Below are 16,861 nucleotides of genomic sequence, written 5' to 3'. Positions count from 1 at the left end.
TGTTGGTAATGATGCCAATTTTGATGATGATGATGCTGATGATAATGTTGCTGATGATGGTGATCTTGACTATAATGTTTGTGATGATGATGATGTTGACAATGATGATGATGATGCAGTTAATGTTGGTAATGATGCCAATGTTGATCATGATACTGATGAGGGTGATGTTGATGAAACTGTTGGTGATGATGATGATGACGACGCCAATGTTGATGATACTACTGAGGTTGATCATTATGATGTTGATGATGATGCTGATGCCAATGTTGATGATGCTGATGATGATACAGATGAGGGTGATGTTGATGATAATGTTGGTGATGATGATGTTACTGAGGTTGATCATTGTGATGTTGATGATGATGATGATGTCAATGTTGGTAATGATGCCAATTTTGATGATGATGATGCTGATGATAATGTTGCTGATGATGGTGATCTTGACTATAATGTTTGTGATGATGATGATGTTGACAATGATGATGATGATGCTGTTAATGTTGGTAATGATGCCAATGTTGATCATGATACTGATGAGGGTGATGTTGATGAAACTGTTGGTGGTGATGATGATGATGACGACGCCAATGTTGATGATACTACTGAGGTTGATCATTATGATGTTGATGCTGATGCCAATGTTGATGATGCTGATGATGATACAGATGAGGGTGATGTTGATGATAATGTTGGTGATGATGATGTCAATGTTGGTAATGATTCCAATTTTGATGATGATGATGCTGATGATAATGTTGCTGATGATGGAGATCTTGCTATAATGTTTGTGATGATGATGATGTTGACGATGATGATGATGCTGTTAATGTTGTTAATGATGCCAATGTTGATCATGATACTGATGAGGGTGATGTTGATGAAACTGTTGGTGATGATGATGATGATGACGACGCCAATGTTGATGATACTACTGAGGTTGATCATTATGATGTTGATGATGATGCTGATGCCAATGTTGATGATGCTGATGATGATACAGATGAGGGTGATGTTGATGATAATGTTGGTGATGATGATGTTACTGAGGTTGATCATGGTGATGTTGATGATGATGATGATGTCAATGTTGGTAATGATGCCAATTTTGATGATGATGATGCTGATGATAATGTTGCTGATGATGGTGATCTTGACTATAATGTTTGTGATGATGATGCTGTTAATGTTGTTAATGATGCCAATGTTGATCATGATACTGATGAGGGTGATGTTGATGAAACTGTTGGTGATGATGATGATGATGACGACGCCAATGTTGATGATGCTGATGATGATACAGATGAGGGTGATGTTGATGATAATGTTGGTGATGATGATGTTACTGAGGTTGATCATGGTGATGTTGATGATGATGATGATGTCAATGTTGGTAATGATGCCAATTTTGATGCTGATGATGCTGATGATAATGTTGCTGATGATGGTGATCTTGACTATAATGTTTGTGATGATGATGATGTTGACGATGATGATGATGATGCTGTTAATGTTGGTAATGATGCCAATGTTGATCATGATACTGATGAGGGTGATGTTGATGAAACTGTTGGTGATGATGATGATGACGACGCCAATGTTGATGATACTACTGAGGTTGATCATTATGATGTTGATGATGAGGCTGATGCCAATGTTGATGATGCTGATGATGATACAGATGAGGGTGATGTTGATGATAATGTTGTTGATGATGATGTTACCGAGGTTGATCATGGTGATGTTGATGATGATGATGATGTCAATGTTGGTAATGATGCCAATTTTGATGATGATGATGCTGATGATAATGTTGCTGATGATGGTGATCTTGACTATAATGTTTGTGATGATGATGATGCTGTTAATGTTGGTAATGATGCCAATGTTGATCATGATACTGATGAGGGTGATGTTGATGGTACTGGGGGGGATCATGGTGATGATGCTGATGTTGGTAATGATCCCAATGTTGATGCTGATGATAATGTTGATGATGCTGATGATGATGTCATTGTTGGTAATGATGCCAACGTTGGTGATGGTACTGAGGAGGGTGATGTTGATGATTATGATGTTTCTGAGGTTGATCATGGCGATGTTAATGATGATGCCTATGTTGATGATGATGCGGGTGATACTGATGAAGGTGATGTGGATGATAATGTGATGATGATGATAATGATGATGATGGTACTGAGGTTGATCATGGTGATGATGATGCAGATGAGGGTGATGTTGTTGATCATGGCGATGTTAATGATGATGCTGATGATGATGTCATTGTTGGTAATGATGCCAACGTTGGTGATGGTACTGGGGAGGGTGATGTTGATGATTATGATGTTTCTGAGGTTGATCATGGCGATGTTAATGATGATGCTGATGATGATGCCTATGTTGATGATGATGCGGGTGATACTGATGAAGGTGATGTGGATGATAATGTGATGATGATGATAATGATGATGATGGTACTGAGGTTGATCATGGTGATGATGATACCGATGTTGATGTTGATGATGATGCTGATGCCAATGTTGATGATGCTGATGATGATACAGATGAGGGGGATGTTGTTGATCATGGCGATGTTAATGATGATGCTGATGATGATGCCTATGTTGATGATGATGCGGGTGATACTGATGAAGGTGATGTTGATGATAATGTGATGATGATGATAATGATGATGATGGTACTGAGGTTGATCATGGTGATGATGATGATGCCGATGTTGATGTTGATGATCATGGTGATGCTGATTATGACGGTGATGATGATGATGATGGTGATGTTGGTAATGAATATGATGATGATGATAATGTTGGTGATGCTGATGTTAATGATGATCGTGATTATGATGTTGATGATGATGCTGATGTTTATGTTGATGATGATAGTGATGTTTACGATGACGATGATGATACAAAGAGTGTCACTTATGCACTTTGTGTCAGGCACTTTGAGGGCAGCCACTTTACATGCTAAACACACTTTATGAGGTGGTATAGACTGATGATGACGATTTGTAGTTATTTTATTATCATTTTACAATTTTTTTATTACATTGTTTTGTATGAATGTCTCTTACTGCGAGGCAAATTGGCCTGCGGGTACAAATACAGAAATCTAATCTAAATCAACAAAGCAGAGTTATCTAATGAATCGCAAGAATACTTAAAAGGGGAAGTGTGATGATAAGCCTCATTCCTGACCTATAAATGTTGCTACAATGTTGATACTCATGTTAAGGTGTCAAATCATAACTTCCATGCATTTTGGACGAGCTTCGGATGCCTCCTGTGTTCTCTGCAGCAGTTTTTTTATTAACCTCTGTCTGCATGTTTGCACATTTCAACATGTGCACCGATATAATGGAAGTAAGTAAGGGACAGGTGTTTGTTGGTCGGTTGTAGAAACCGATGTATCTTAGAAAAGCGGAATCGATCATTTCGCCGCACAGGTGAGCAGGTAATAAAAGAAGCTACAGCTACCGCTATCCATCACTAAGAGACCTCCTGAAGTCACCTCTGTTCTTGGGAAACTTCTGTCTGCCCAGCCTCTACTTTCTGATCAGATTTGGAATCCGTTGCATACCGCTGTATTTCAACTAAGAGTGTACATATATCACTTCTTCCACTTCAGATACAATACTGATATTAGAGTCTTGAGTAATGACCGATATTAATCTGATACAATATCAGCACAAATCCTAGTATATCAATATTTTGTAGTGCAAAATAATAGAAACGTCTTGATCAAGTGAACTTACTTAGTGAACAAATCATGCATTACATACCAAACATTACCTTATTTTAATTTATATTATTATGTGTTGTCAACTTTTTACCTGTATTTATTTCATTTTTTTTATGTCATTGCCTGAAATAAATAAATGGAAATGGAATGGAAGGCGGGCTTCACGGTGGCAAAGGGGTTAGTGCATCTGCCTCACAATACGAAGGTCCTGCAGTCCTGGGTTCAAATCCAGGCTCGGGATCTTTCTGTGTGGAGTTTGCATGTTTTCCCCGTGAATGTGTGAGTTCCCTACGGGTACTCCGGCTTCCTCCCACTTCCAAAGACATGCACCTGGGGATAGGTTGATTGGCAACACTAAATTGGCCCTAGTGTGTGAATGTGAGTGTGAATGTTGTCTGTCTATCTGTGTTGGCCCTGCGATGAGGTCGCGACTTGTCCATGGTGTACCCCGCCTTCCGCCCGATTGTAGCTGAGATAGGCGCCAGCGCCCCCCGTGACCCCAAAAGGGAATAAGCGGTAGAAAATGGATGGAATGGAAGGCAGGTCTGGAAAACAACCTTATGACAGATTTATGCTTTTATAGCCGAGTGATAATTTGTCTTTGGGGACCTCTAGTGGTCACAGTAGTTTATTAAATTAAGGTCATGATGCTGTAAGTTAAATAATACAGACACTTTTGTTATTGGATACTTTATATATATATATATATATATATATATATATCTTGGAGACATAGTGTGTGTAAGTAAGATGCAACTATAACATCAAAGAACACACGGGACATCAAAGACGTTAAAAGAGCAGAGCTGATGCAACCAGCTGCCACGCTAGCAGTACATTTTTTGCATATAGCTACACAAGTAAAAGAAGAAAAAAAACAAAAAAAATGTTAACTTGTAGTATTGGGGAGGGTTCCACTGGCTTCGAGGCCGGGCTATACACACCCCATTCCTGCAGGTGGCGCACCGACCACTCCCTCCTCAACAAATATGTTTTGCGCACACACGATTGCACCATGCATAGACAAGCAACCAAACAAAAAGGAAGTGTTTCTAATTGATATTTAAATTAAAAAAAAGGGTCTTGAAACAGAGGAGTTGTCTTATATGCCCGGTCGTCTTATATGCGGGTTTTATAATTATTGTTATTATTGTTGTGGCGACTTTATCTTTTGGGATCGCAAATAAGTCAAAGAAAAAGTAAACCACATCCCCAGATTGAAACCCGTTGGGTCAGACGTGTGCAACCTCAGGTTCCACTGCACCTCATTACTGTGTCACTGGTGTATTTCGAACAAACAATCCTTCCTTTTTACCCTTCTTTCACACCTCCGTGTTTATCTCCCCGAGTCTCTAAAGGCACATTATCGCCAGCATTGGCACTCTTTTATCATTTTCAATTTGCCGCACTGTAAAAACCCAGAGCCATCTCAGAGGAACACGATATACACTATATTGCCAAAAGTATTTGGCCACCCATCCCAATGATGAGAATCAGGTGTTGTAATCACTTTGGCCAGGTGTATAAAACCAAGCAATGAGGCATGGAGACTATTTCTCCAGTGATTCCCAGCGTGGAACTGTCATAGGAGGCCACCTGTGCAAGAAATCCGGTCGTGAAATTTCCTCACTCCTAAATATTCCAAAGTCAACTTTATTATGGGAAAAGTGAAGAGTTTGGGAACAACAGCAACTCAGCCACCTGACAGATAGGGGTTAGTGGATGCTGAAGCTTATAGTAATAATAATAATGGATTAAATTTATATCGCGCTTTTCTATTGTTGGATACTCAAAGCGCTCACAGTGAAGTGGGAACCCATCATTCATTCACACCTGGTGGTGGTAAGCTACATCAGTAGCCACAGCTGCCCTGGGGTAGACTGACGGAAGCGTGGCTGCCAGTTTGCGCCTACGGCCCCTCCGACCACCACCAATCATTCATTCATCATTCATTCACCAGTGTGAGCGGCACCTGGGGCAAGGGTGAAGTGTCCTGCCCAAGGACACAACGGCAGCGATTTGGATGTCAATAGGTGGGAAGCGAACCTGCAACCCTCAGGTTTCTGGCACGGCTGCTCTACTCACTACGCCATGCCGCCCCAGTGCAAAGACTTTCCGCACAGTCATTTGCCACAGAGCTCCAAACTTCATGTGACCTTCCATTTAGCCCACGTACAGCACGCAGAGAGCTTCATGGAATTGGTTTCCATGGCCGAGCAGCTGCATCTAAGCTATCATCAAGTCCAATTCAAAGCGTCGGATGCAGTGGTGTAATGCACGTCGCCACTGGACTCCAGAGCAGTGGGGACGCCTTCTCTGGAATTATGAATCACGCTTTTCCATCTGGCAATCTGATGGACCAGTCTGGGTTTGGAGGTTGCCAGGACAACGCTACATTTGGTGGAGAAGGAATTATGGTGTGGGGTTGTTATTTCCAGTGAAAGGAACTTTGAATGCTCCAGGATACCAAAATATTTTGGACAATTAAAGTTAAAGTACCAATGATTGTCACACACACAGTAGGTGTGGCGATATTATTCTCTGCATTTGACCCATCACCCTTGATCACCCCCTGGGAGGTGAGAGGAGCAGTGAGCAGCACCAGTGGCCGCGCCCAGGAATCATTTTGGGTGATTTAACGCCCAATTCCAACCCTTGATGCTGAGTGCCAAGCAGGGAGGTAATGGGGCCCATTTTTGTAGTCTTTGGTATGACTCGGCCGGGGTTTGTGCAAGTTCTCCCACTTAAAATGGACGAGTTGAGTTTATAGCAAAAAGTTATATTTTGGTTTCATCTGACCACATGACATTCTCCCAATCCTCTGCTGTATCATCCATGTTTCCATTTTGGTATAAACGTCCTGTCCCCTTAGCAGAAGAACAGCCCCAAAGCATGATGTTTCCACCCCCATGCTTCACAGTAGGTGTGGTGTTCTTGGGATGCAACTCAGTATTCTTCTTCCTCCAAACAAGACGAGTTGAGTTTATACCAAAATGGATACATGGATGATACAGCAGAGGATTGGGAGAACGTCATGTGGTCAGATGAAACCAAAATATAACTTTTAAAGTCAACTCGTCGTGTTTGGAGGACGAAGAATACAGAGTTGCATCCTAAGAACACCACACCTACTGTGAAGCATGGGGGTGGAAACATCATGCTTTGGGGCTGTTCTTCTGCTAAGGGGACAGGACGATTGATCCGTGTTAAGGAAAGAATGAATGGGGCCATGTATCGTGAGATTTTGAGTCAAAACCTCCTTCCATCAGTGAGAGCTTTGAATGGTTGACCAAATACTTATTTTCCACCATAATTTACAAATAAATTCTTTAAAATTCCTAAAATGTGAATTCCTGGATTTCTTTTCACATTCTGTCTCTCACAGTTGAAGTGTACCTATGATGAAAATGACAGACCTCTGTCATCATTTTAAGTGGGAGAACTTGCCTCACTGTATATATATATATTATAAATATATTTTTTGCTGCTTTGTGCCGTGTGGGTACAGTATTGCAGCATGTGAGTGACAGGCAGTCAGGAGAAGACGTCCCGAGTTTCGGGAGGATTGAGACTTGATCCCCCGTCTTGGTAAACTGTCAGCCCTCCCTCCCAGGTGCGGCGCCTTGATAAAAGTCACCGTAAAAGCTCCTGTGCGGCGATGACGAGCGGCTATCTGAGCAGAATTTCCCCTTCAGTGGCTGCCTTCTATTTGCACACATGCACGCTACACTGATGCTTTTCAAGGGGACATTACCTGGCCCCTCCCCCCCGTCCACAAGCCCGCCAGGTCATGATAGTCATGCTCGGCTAACCACACCTTCAGGCTGGCCTGTGCACGCTATAATAAAATGATTTATGTTGCTTAGACATGCAACTTTTCTATAACATAGTTTGAAATTGTTATGTTTGTGTCAGCGTTAGGAATATGTTTTTTTGTGAACTTGAGAAAAATGTGAAAACAACCCGTGGAAGCACTTCGGAGATATTTATAAAACTTTATTGCCTTCTTTCATACAAAACCTAAAACCAGTGAAGTTGGCACGTTGTGTAAATGGTAAATAAAAAGAGAATGCAATCATGTGCTAATCCTTTGCAACCTATATTCAATTTAATACACTGCAAATACAAAATATTTAACGTTCAAACTGATTATTTTTGTGCAAATACTAGCTCATTTGGAATTGCTGCAGAAAAAAAGGACTGAGAAAGTTGAGGGATGCTCATCAAACACTTATTTCGTACATCCCACAGGTGAACAGGCTAATTGGGAACAGGTGGGTGCCATGATTGGGTATAAAAGCAGCTTCCATGAAATGCTCAGTCATTCACAAACAAGCATGGGGCGAGAGTCACCACTTTGTGAACAAATGCGTGAGCACATATTCGAACAGTTTAAGAATAACATTTCTCAAACAGCTGTTGCAAGGAATTTAGGGATTTCACCATCTATGGTCCGTAATATCATCAAAAGGTTCAGAGAATCTGGGGAAATCATTACATGTAAGCGGAAATACCAAAAATCAACATTGAATGCTCATGACCTTCGATCCTTCAGGCTGTACTGCATCAAAAACCGACATCAGTGTGTAAAGGATATCACCACATGGCTCAGGAACACTTTAGAAAACCACTGTAAGTAACTACAGTTTGTCGCTACATCTGTAAGTGCAAGTTAAAACCCTACTTTGCAAAGCGAAACCCATTTATCAACAGCACCCAGAAATACCGCCCGCTTCGCTGGGCCCGAGCTCATCTAAGATGGACTGATGTAAAGTGGAAAAGTGTCCTGGGGTCTGACCAGTCCACATTTCAAATTGTTTTAGGAAACTGTGGAAGTTTTGCCCTCTGGTCGTTACAGGTGCAAAGTTCAAAAGCCAGCATCTGTGATGGTATGGGGGTGTATAAGTGCTCAAGACATGGGTAACTTAAACATCTGTGAAGGCACCATTGATGCTGAAAGATACATACAGGTTTTGGAGCAACATTTGTTGCAAGGCTGAAAACCAACGTTGAATACCCGTGACCTTCGATCCCTCAGACGTTACTGCATCAAAACGCGACATCAGCGTGTAAAGGATATCGCAAGCAACGTTATAATGGACGTCCCTGCTTATTTTAGCAAGACAATGCCAAGCCTCATGTTACAACAGCGTGGCTTCGTAGTAAGAGTGCGGATACTAGACGACAAAAATACGGAGATCTCGGACTGTTGAACAACTTAAGCTGTACATCAAGCAACAATGGGAACTAATTCCACCTGGAGAGCTTGAAAAATTGGTCTCCTCAGTTCCCAAACCTTTACTGAGTGTTGTTAAAAGGAAAGGCCATCACCTGATGGATTTTTTTTTTTAATATTTCCTATTAAATGATGTATCCATTCGGCTTTAGAAACACTGATGTTTCTGATACAAGGTGCATAATGTGTCGTTGTGTACAATATTAGGCATGCATGCAATTTATTTTTGTTTTTGATTGATTGATTCAAACTTGTATTAGTAGATTGCACAGTTCAGTACATATTCCGTACAACTGACCACTAAATGGTAACACCCGTATAAGTTTTTCAACTTGTTTAAGTCCGGGTCCACGTTAAAAAATTCATGGTACTACTGGTTACTACTACAATAGAATAGAATAGAAAGTAATTTATTAATCCCTGGGGGAAATTCAGCTCATACTTACTATATGCTCATTATGCACATTTCATATTTATTTTACCCAACATTATTTGTGTGGAGTTTGCATGTTCTCCCCGTGACTGCGTGGGTTCCCCCCGGGTACTCCGGTTTCCTAGGTTGTGAGTTAAAATCCCGGCCGAGTCATACCAAAGACTATAAAAATGGGACTCATTACCTCCCTGTTTGGCACTCAGCAACAAGGGTTGGAATTGGGGGTTAAATCACCAAAAATTATTCTTGGGCGCGGCACCGCTGCTGCTCACTGCTCCCCTCACCTCCCAGGGGGTGATCAAGGGTGATGGGTCGAATGCAGAGAATAATATCGTCACACCTACTGTGTGTGTGACAATCATTGGTACTTAAACTTTAGGTTGATTGGCAACACTAAATTGTGTGTGAATGTGAGTGTGAATGTTGTCTATCTGTGTTAGCCCTGCGATGAGGTGGTGACTTGTCCAGGGTGTACACGGCCTTCCGCCCGAATGCAGCTGAGGTAGGCTCCAGCACCCCACCCAAATGGGACAAGCTGTAGAAAATGGACATAGGGATTATTTCCTTTCCTTTCCACCACTGCTACCAGACAAACTCAAAGCACACTGGATTATAATCATCCACCCCCCTCCCTCTGTAATCAAACATGTGTTTTACGGCGGTATAGCTCGGTTGGTAATGTGGCCGTGCCAGCAACTTGAGGGTTCCAGGTTCGATCCCCGCTTCCGCCATCCTAGTCACTGCCGTTGTGTCCTTGGGCAAGACACTTTACCCACCTGCTCCCTGTGCCACCCACACTGGGTTAAATGTAACTTAGATATTGGGTTTACCTATGTAAAGCGCTTTGAGTCACTACAAAAAAGCGGTATAGCTCGGTTGGTAAAGTGGCTGTGCCAGCAACTTGAGGGTTCCAGGTTCGATCCCCGCTTCCGCCATCCTAGTCTCTGCCGTATTGTCCTTGGGCAAGACACCTGCTCCCAGTGCCACCCACACTGGGTTAAATGTAACTTAGATACTGGGTTTAACTATATAAAGCGCTTTGATTCACTAGAAAAAAGCGGTATAGCTCTGTTGGTAAAGTGGCCGTGCCAGCAACTTGAGGGTTCCAGGTTCGATGACCCGCTTCCGCCATCCTAGTCACTGCAGTTGTGTCCTTGGGCAAGACACTTAACCCACCTGCTCCCTGTGCCACCCACACTGGGTTAAATGTAACTTAGATACTGGGTTTACCTAAGTAAAGCGTTTTGAGTCACTTGAAAAAAGCGGTACAGCTCGGTTGGTAAAGTGGTCGTTCCAGCAACTTGAGGGTTCCAGGTTCATTCCCCGCTTCCGCCATCCTAGTCACTGCAGTTGTGTCCTTGGGCAAGACACTTTACCCACCTGCTCTCAGTGCCAACCACACTGGGTTAAATGTAACTTAGATATTGGGTTTCACTATGTAAAGCGCTTTGAGTCACTTGAATAAAGCGGTATAGTTCGGTTGGTAAAGTGGCCGTGCCAGCAACTTGAGGGTTCCAGGTTCGATCCCCGCTTCCGCCATCCTAGTCACTGCAGTTGTGTCCTTGGGCAAGACACTTAACCCACCTCCTCCCAGTGCCACCCACACTGGGTTAAATGTAACTTAGATATTGGGTTTAACTATGTAAAAAGTGCTTTGAGTCACTAGAGAAAAGCGGTATAGCTCGGTTGGTAAAGTGGCCGTGCCAGCACCTTGAGGGTTCCAGGTTCGATCCCCGCTTCCGCCATCCTAGTCACTGCAGTTGTGTCCTTGGGCAAGACACTTTACCCACCTGCTCCCAGTGCCACCCACACTGGGTTAAATGTAACTTAGATATTGAGTTTAACTATATAAAGCGCTTTGAGTCACTAGAAAAAAGCGCTATATAAATATAATTCACTTCACTTTTACCACATGTCACATCTTATTTAGTCCATGCAACATTTTTTTTTTTCGTTTTATGAGTGACTTCCTCCTTGTGTATATGCTGTACTTTAAAAAGTATTTATAGCACTATGTAAATGCAGATTATTATTCACCTAATCCCCCCCCACCGCCCGTCTCCACCCTCGTGCAGCTTTGATATGCAGATGCAGAACTTCAACTTCGGATGAGTACCGCGTCACCTTTTGGTGAGACATGACATGATGTAAATGGATCCTAACAGCCTCACAAGTTCCGGATTGTATTAAAAAAAATTATTGCGATTCCGTAACTCCATTGCGTGCCTTTTGTCTCAAATTGATCTCGCTCCGCGCGGCGTCTTGCTGGCAGGCTCGGGGAATGGATTTTTTTTTTTTTTTTTTGCCGTTATAGAATTGCAGCACATGACTATTTCTGGCGGGGCGTGCATTTGGGAAGGTGATACACTTCCACGTGTTAATGTAAATGTTACGGTTGAGAGCAATTCCATTACACCTTGTATGCGATATGACTTGGGACGTGACAGCCTAACATATGAAGTATGTGTACTCGCAGGTTTTTATTTCCATATTTTCTGCCAATAAAACACCCGCTTTGAGTGTTGTCACGCCATCAGTCGCAACACGCCGCTTGTTTATGTTCATATCAGTCAGTCCAGAAGGCCATTTTCATCTACATTATGTATTAGAAAGACACAACATCACACATCTAACGTCAGCACATTTTCCACCCTCTAGTCCAGTGTTTTTTTGCCGTGAGATCCAGTCTGGTGTGCTGTGGGAAATTGTCTAATTTCACCTATCCATCCATCTTCTTCCGCTTATCCGAGGTCGGGTCGCGGGGGCAGCAGCCTAAGCAGGGAAGCCCAGACTTCCCTCTCCCCAACGACTTCTTCTAGCTCTTCCCGGGGGATTCCGAGGCGTTCCCAGGCCAGCCGGGAGACATAGTCCAAGATGGCGGCGCCCGGACGGGCTGCGCTCTCGAGGAGCTCCTGCTAAAGATGGAACAATTTGCAGAAATACCGGACAATTCCACAAACTTTATGGCTGGCTCACATCGTGGTCACTCCGTGATCACGTACGACCGCCAGACACTTCTGGATGTGGACATATCGGGCCGTTTTGGACTGATAGACACTTGCGTGCTAGACTTGCTAACTAGCATGGGAATACGTCGGTGGCTACATCCAGCGGCCTGTGAAGCAGGGGAGTCTAGTAGCAGCGGGGGCCGTCTACGGAGCAGACGCCAGCGGTGTGATCGGAAACGCGGATGCCGAGCGGGGCTAAAAACAAAGCAGAAGGCTAATCCCCACAGAACACCACTTTCCTCCATCCCGAAGACGGATTTAGATGGAAAATGCGAGACTACTGGTCTAGGTAAGGAGTCTGTTAAATTAGAACAAGTTTTTTCTGCTTTGAGTGTTTCAGAGTTGGACATGTGTTTTACTGAGGTGGCTAACTATGATGCGTGCAGTTTATCAAAGCAACAAACAAACAATCGGAAAATCCCCGTTACTGAGGTGGCTAACCATGATGCGTGCAGTTTATCAAAGCAACAAACAAACAATCGGAAAATCCCCGTTACTGAGGTGGCTAACTATGATGCGTGCAGTTTATCAAAGCAACAAACAAACAATCGGAAAATCCCCGTTACTGAGGTGGCTAACCATGATGCGTGCAGTTTATCAAAGCAACAATCAAACAATCGGAAAATTCCCGTCGTATCAATTCCTAGATATGGTCGTAACTATACTAAATGCACTGGGCATAATAAACACAACATTATTAATATTGCTACTAAGGATAATTTGATCAAAAACTCCCTAAAACAGCCCACTACCTATAATATAGGTTTTTTAAACATAAGATCATTGTCTCCTAAAACGTTGTTAGTTAATGATATTATCAGAGACAACAATCTTAACGTCATCGGTCTCAGCGAAACCTGGCTTAAACCAAACGACTTTTTTGCGCTAAATGAGGCATGTCCTCCTAACTTTACACATGCGCATATTGCCCCTCCGCTCAAAAGGGGTGGGGGGGTCGCACTAATATACAACGAAAACTTTAACCTTAGTCCTAACATAAATAATAAATATAAATCGTTTGAGGTGCTTACTATGAGGTCTGTCACACCGCTGCCTCTACACCTGGCTGTTATCTACCGCCCCCCAGGGCCCTGTTCGGACTTTATTAATGAATTCTCAGAGTTCGTTGCTGATCTAGTGACACACGCCGATAATATAATCATAATGGGGGACTTTAATATCCATATGAATACCCCATCGGACCCACCGTGCGTAGCGCTCCAGACTGTAATTGATAGCTGTGGTCTCACACAAATAATAAATGAACCCACGCATCGCAACGGTAATACGATAGACCTAGTGCTTGTCAGGGGCATCACCGCTTCCAAAGTTACGATACTCCCGTATACTAAAGTATTGTCCGATCATTACCTTATAAAATTCGAGGTTCAGACGCATGTTCGTCAAACTAATAATAATAATACCTGCTATAGCAGCCGCAACATTAATACGGCCACAACGACAACTCTTGCTGACCTACTGCCCTCGGTAATGGCACCATTCCCAAAGTATGTGGGCTCTATTGATAACCTCACTAACAACTTTAACGACGCCCTGCGCGAAACCATTGATAACATAGCACCGCTAAAGTTAAAAAAGGCTCCAAAAAAGCGCACCCCGTGGTTTACAGAAGAAACTAGAGCTCAGAAATTATTATGTAGAAAGCTGGAACGCAAATGGCGCACGACTAAACTTGAGGTGCACCATCAAGCATGGAGTGATGGTTTAATAACTTATAAACGCATGCTTACCTTAGCTAAAGCTAAATATTACTCAAATCTCATCCACCGTAATAAAAACGATCCTAAATTTTTGTTTAGTACGGTAGCATCGCTAACCCAACAAGGGACTCCTTCCAGTAGCTCAACCCACTCAGCTGATGACTTTATGCAATTCTTTAGTAAGAAAATTGAAGTCATTAGAAAGGAGATTAAAGACAATGCGTCCCAGCTACAACGGGGTTCTATTAACACTGACACGATTGTATATACGGCGGATACTGCCCTCCAAAATAGTTTCTCTCGTTTTGAGGAAATAACATTAGAGGAATTGTTACAACGTGTAAATGGAATAAAACAGACAACATGTTTACTTGACCCTCTTCCTGGGAAACTGATCAAGGAGCTTTTTGTATTATTAGGTCCATCAGTGCTAAATATTATAAACTTATCACTCTCCTCGGGCACTGTTCCCCTAGCATTCAAAAAAGCGGTTATTCATCCTCTTCTTAAAAGACCTAACCTCATGGTAAATTACCGACCGGTGTCTCACCTTCCCTTTATTTCAAAAATCCTTGAAAAAATTGTTGCGGAGCAGTTAAATGAACACTTAGCGTCTAACAAGCTATGTGAAACCTTTCAATCCGGTTTCAGGGCAAATCACTCCACGGAGACAGCCCTCACAAAAATGACTAATGATCTATTGCTAACGATGGATTTTGATGCGTCATCTATGTTGCTGCTCCTCGATCTTAGCGCTGCTTTCGATACCGTCGATCATAATATTTTATTAGAACGTATCAAAACACGAATTGGTATGTCAGACTTAGCCCTGTCTTGGTTTAACTCTTATCTTACTGATAGGATGCAGTGTGTCTCCCATAACAATGTGACCTCGGACTACGTTAAGGTAACGTGTGGAGTTCCCCAGAGTTCGGTCCTTGGCCCTGCACTCTTCAGCATCTACATGCTGCCGCTAGGTGACATCATACGCAAATACGGTGTTAGCTTTCATTGTTATGCTGATGACACCCAACTCTACATGCCCCTAAAGCTGACCAACACGCCGGATTGTAGTCAGCTGGAGGCGTGTCTTAATGAAATTAAACAATGGATGTCCGCTAACTTTTTGCAACTCAACGCCAAAAAAACGGAAATGCTGATTATCGGTCCTGCTAGACACCGAACTCTATTTAATAATACAACTCTAACATTTGACAACCAAACAATTAAACAAGGCGACACGGTAAAGAATATGGGTATTATCTTCGACCCAACTCTCTCCTTTGAGGCACACATTAAAAGCGTTACTAAAACGGCCTTCTTTCATCTCCGTAACATTGCTAAAATTCGCTCCATTCTGTCCACTAAAGACGCTGAGATCATTATCCATGCGTTTGTTACGTCTCGCCTCGACTACTGTAACGTATTATTCTCGGGTCTCCCCATGTCTAGCATTAAAAGATTACAGTTGGTACAAAATGCGGCTGCTAGACTTTTGACAAGAACAAGAAAGTTTGATCACATTACGCCTGTACTGGCTCACCTGCACTGGCTTCCTGTGCACTTAAGATGTGACTTTAAGGTTTTACTACTTACGTATAAAATACTACACGGTCTAGCTCCATCTTATCTTGCCGATTGTATTGTACCATATGTCCCGGCAAGAAATCTGCGTTCAAAGGACTCCGGCTTATTAGTGATTCCCAAAGCCCAAAAAAAGTCTGCGGGCTATAGAGCATTTTCCGTTCGGGCTCCAGTACTCTGGAATACCCTCCCGGTAACAGTTCGCAATGCTACCTCAGTAGAAGCATTTAAGTCTCACCTTAAAACTCATTTGTATACTCTAGCCTTTAAATAGACTCCCTTTTTAGACCAGTTGATCTGCCGTTTCTTTTCTTTTTCTTCTATGTCCCACTCTCCCGTGTGGAGGGGGTCCGGTCCGATCCGGTGGCCATGTACTGCTCGCCTGTGTATCGGCTGGGGACATCTCTGCGCTGCTGGTCCGCCTACGCTTGGGATGGTTTCCTGCTGGCTCCGCTGTGAACGGGACTCTCGCTGCTGTGTCTTGGATCCTCTTTGGACTGGACTCTCGCGACTGTGTTGGATCCATTGTGGATTGAACTTTCACAGTATCATGTTAGATCCGCTCGACATCCATTGCTTTCCTCCTCTCTAAGGTTCTCATAGTCATCATTGTCACCGACGTCCCACTGGGTGTGAGTTTTCCTTGCCCTTATGTGGGCCTACCGAGGATGTCGTGGTGGTTTGTGCAGCCCTTTGAGACACTAGTGATTTAGGGCTATATAAGTAAACATTGATTGATTGATTGATAGTCTTCCCAACGTGTCCTGGGTCTCCCCCGTGGCCTCCTACCGGTTGGACGTGCCCTAAACACCTCCCTCACCTGTTTGGGTTAAACATATTTTTTTGCAAACCAGTAATTATAGTCTGCAAACGATGTGTTGTTGTTGAGTGTCGGTGCTGTCTAGAGCTGAACTTTTCCGTATCAGTAGGTGGAAGCCGGTAGCTAATTGCATTGTGGATGTCGGAAACAGCGGGAGGCAGGGTGCAGGTAAAATTGTGTCTGATGCTTAAAGGCAGACTGAAATTAGATTTTCTTATTCAAACGGGGATAGCAGGTCCATTCTATGTGTCATAGTTGATCATTTTGCGATATTGCCATATTTTTGGGGGATTTAGT

The 16,861-nt window shown here is 42.9% G+C and overlaps 1 protein-coding gene across 2 annotated transcripts in view; it reads left to right on the top strand.

Annotated features, from left to right (window-relative positions):
* Positions 1–16,861, top strand: part of LOC133536148 (astrotactin-2-like) — a 747,946-nt gene that overhangs the window by 460,800 nt on the left and 270,285 nt on the right. The gene's annotated exons all lie outside the window — the stretch shown is intronic.

The sequence above is a fragment of the Nerophis ophidion genome, linkage group LG17 (assembly GCF_033978795.1).
Source record: "Nerophis ophidion isolate RoL-2023_Sa linkage group LG17, RoL_Noph_v1.0, whole genome shotgun sequence".
In the NCBI taxonomy this organism is placed as follows: domain Eukaryota; kingdom Metazoa; phylum Chordata; class Actinopteri; order Syngnathiformes; family Syngnathidae; genus Nerophis; species Nerophis ophidion.
The sequence above is the reverse complement of the archived record's forward strand: the minus strand, read 5'-3'. Positions and strand labels throughout refer to the sequence as shown.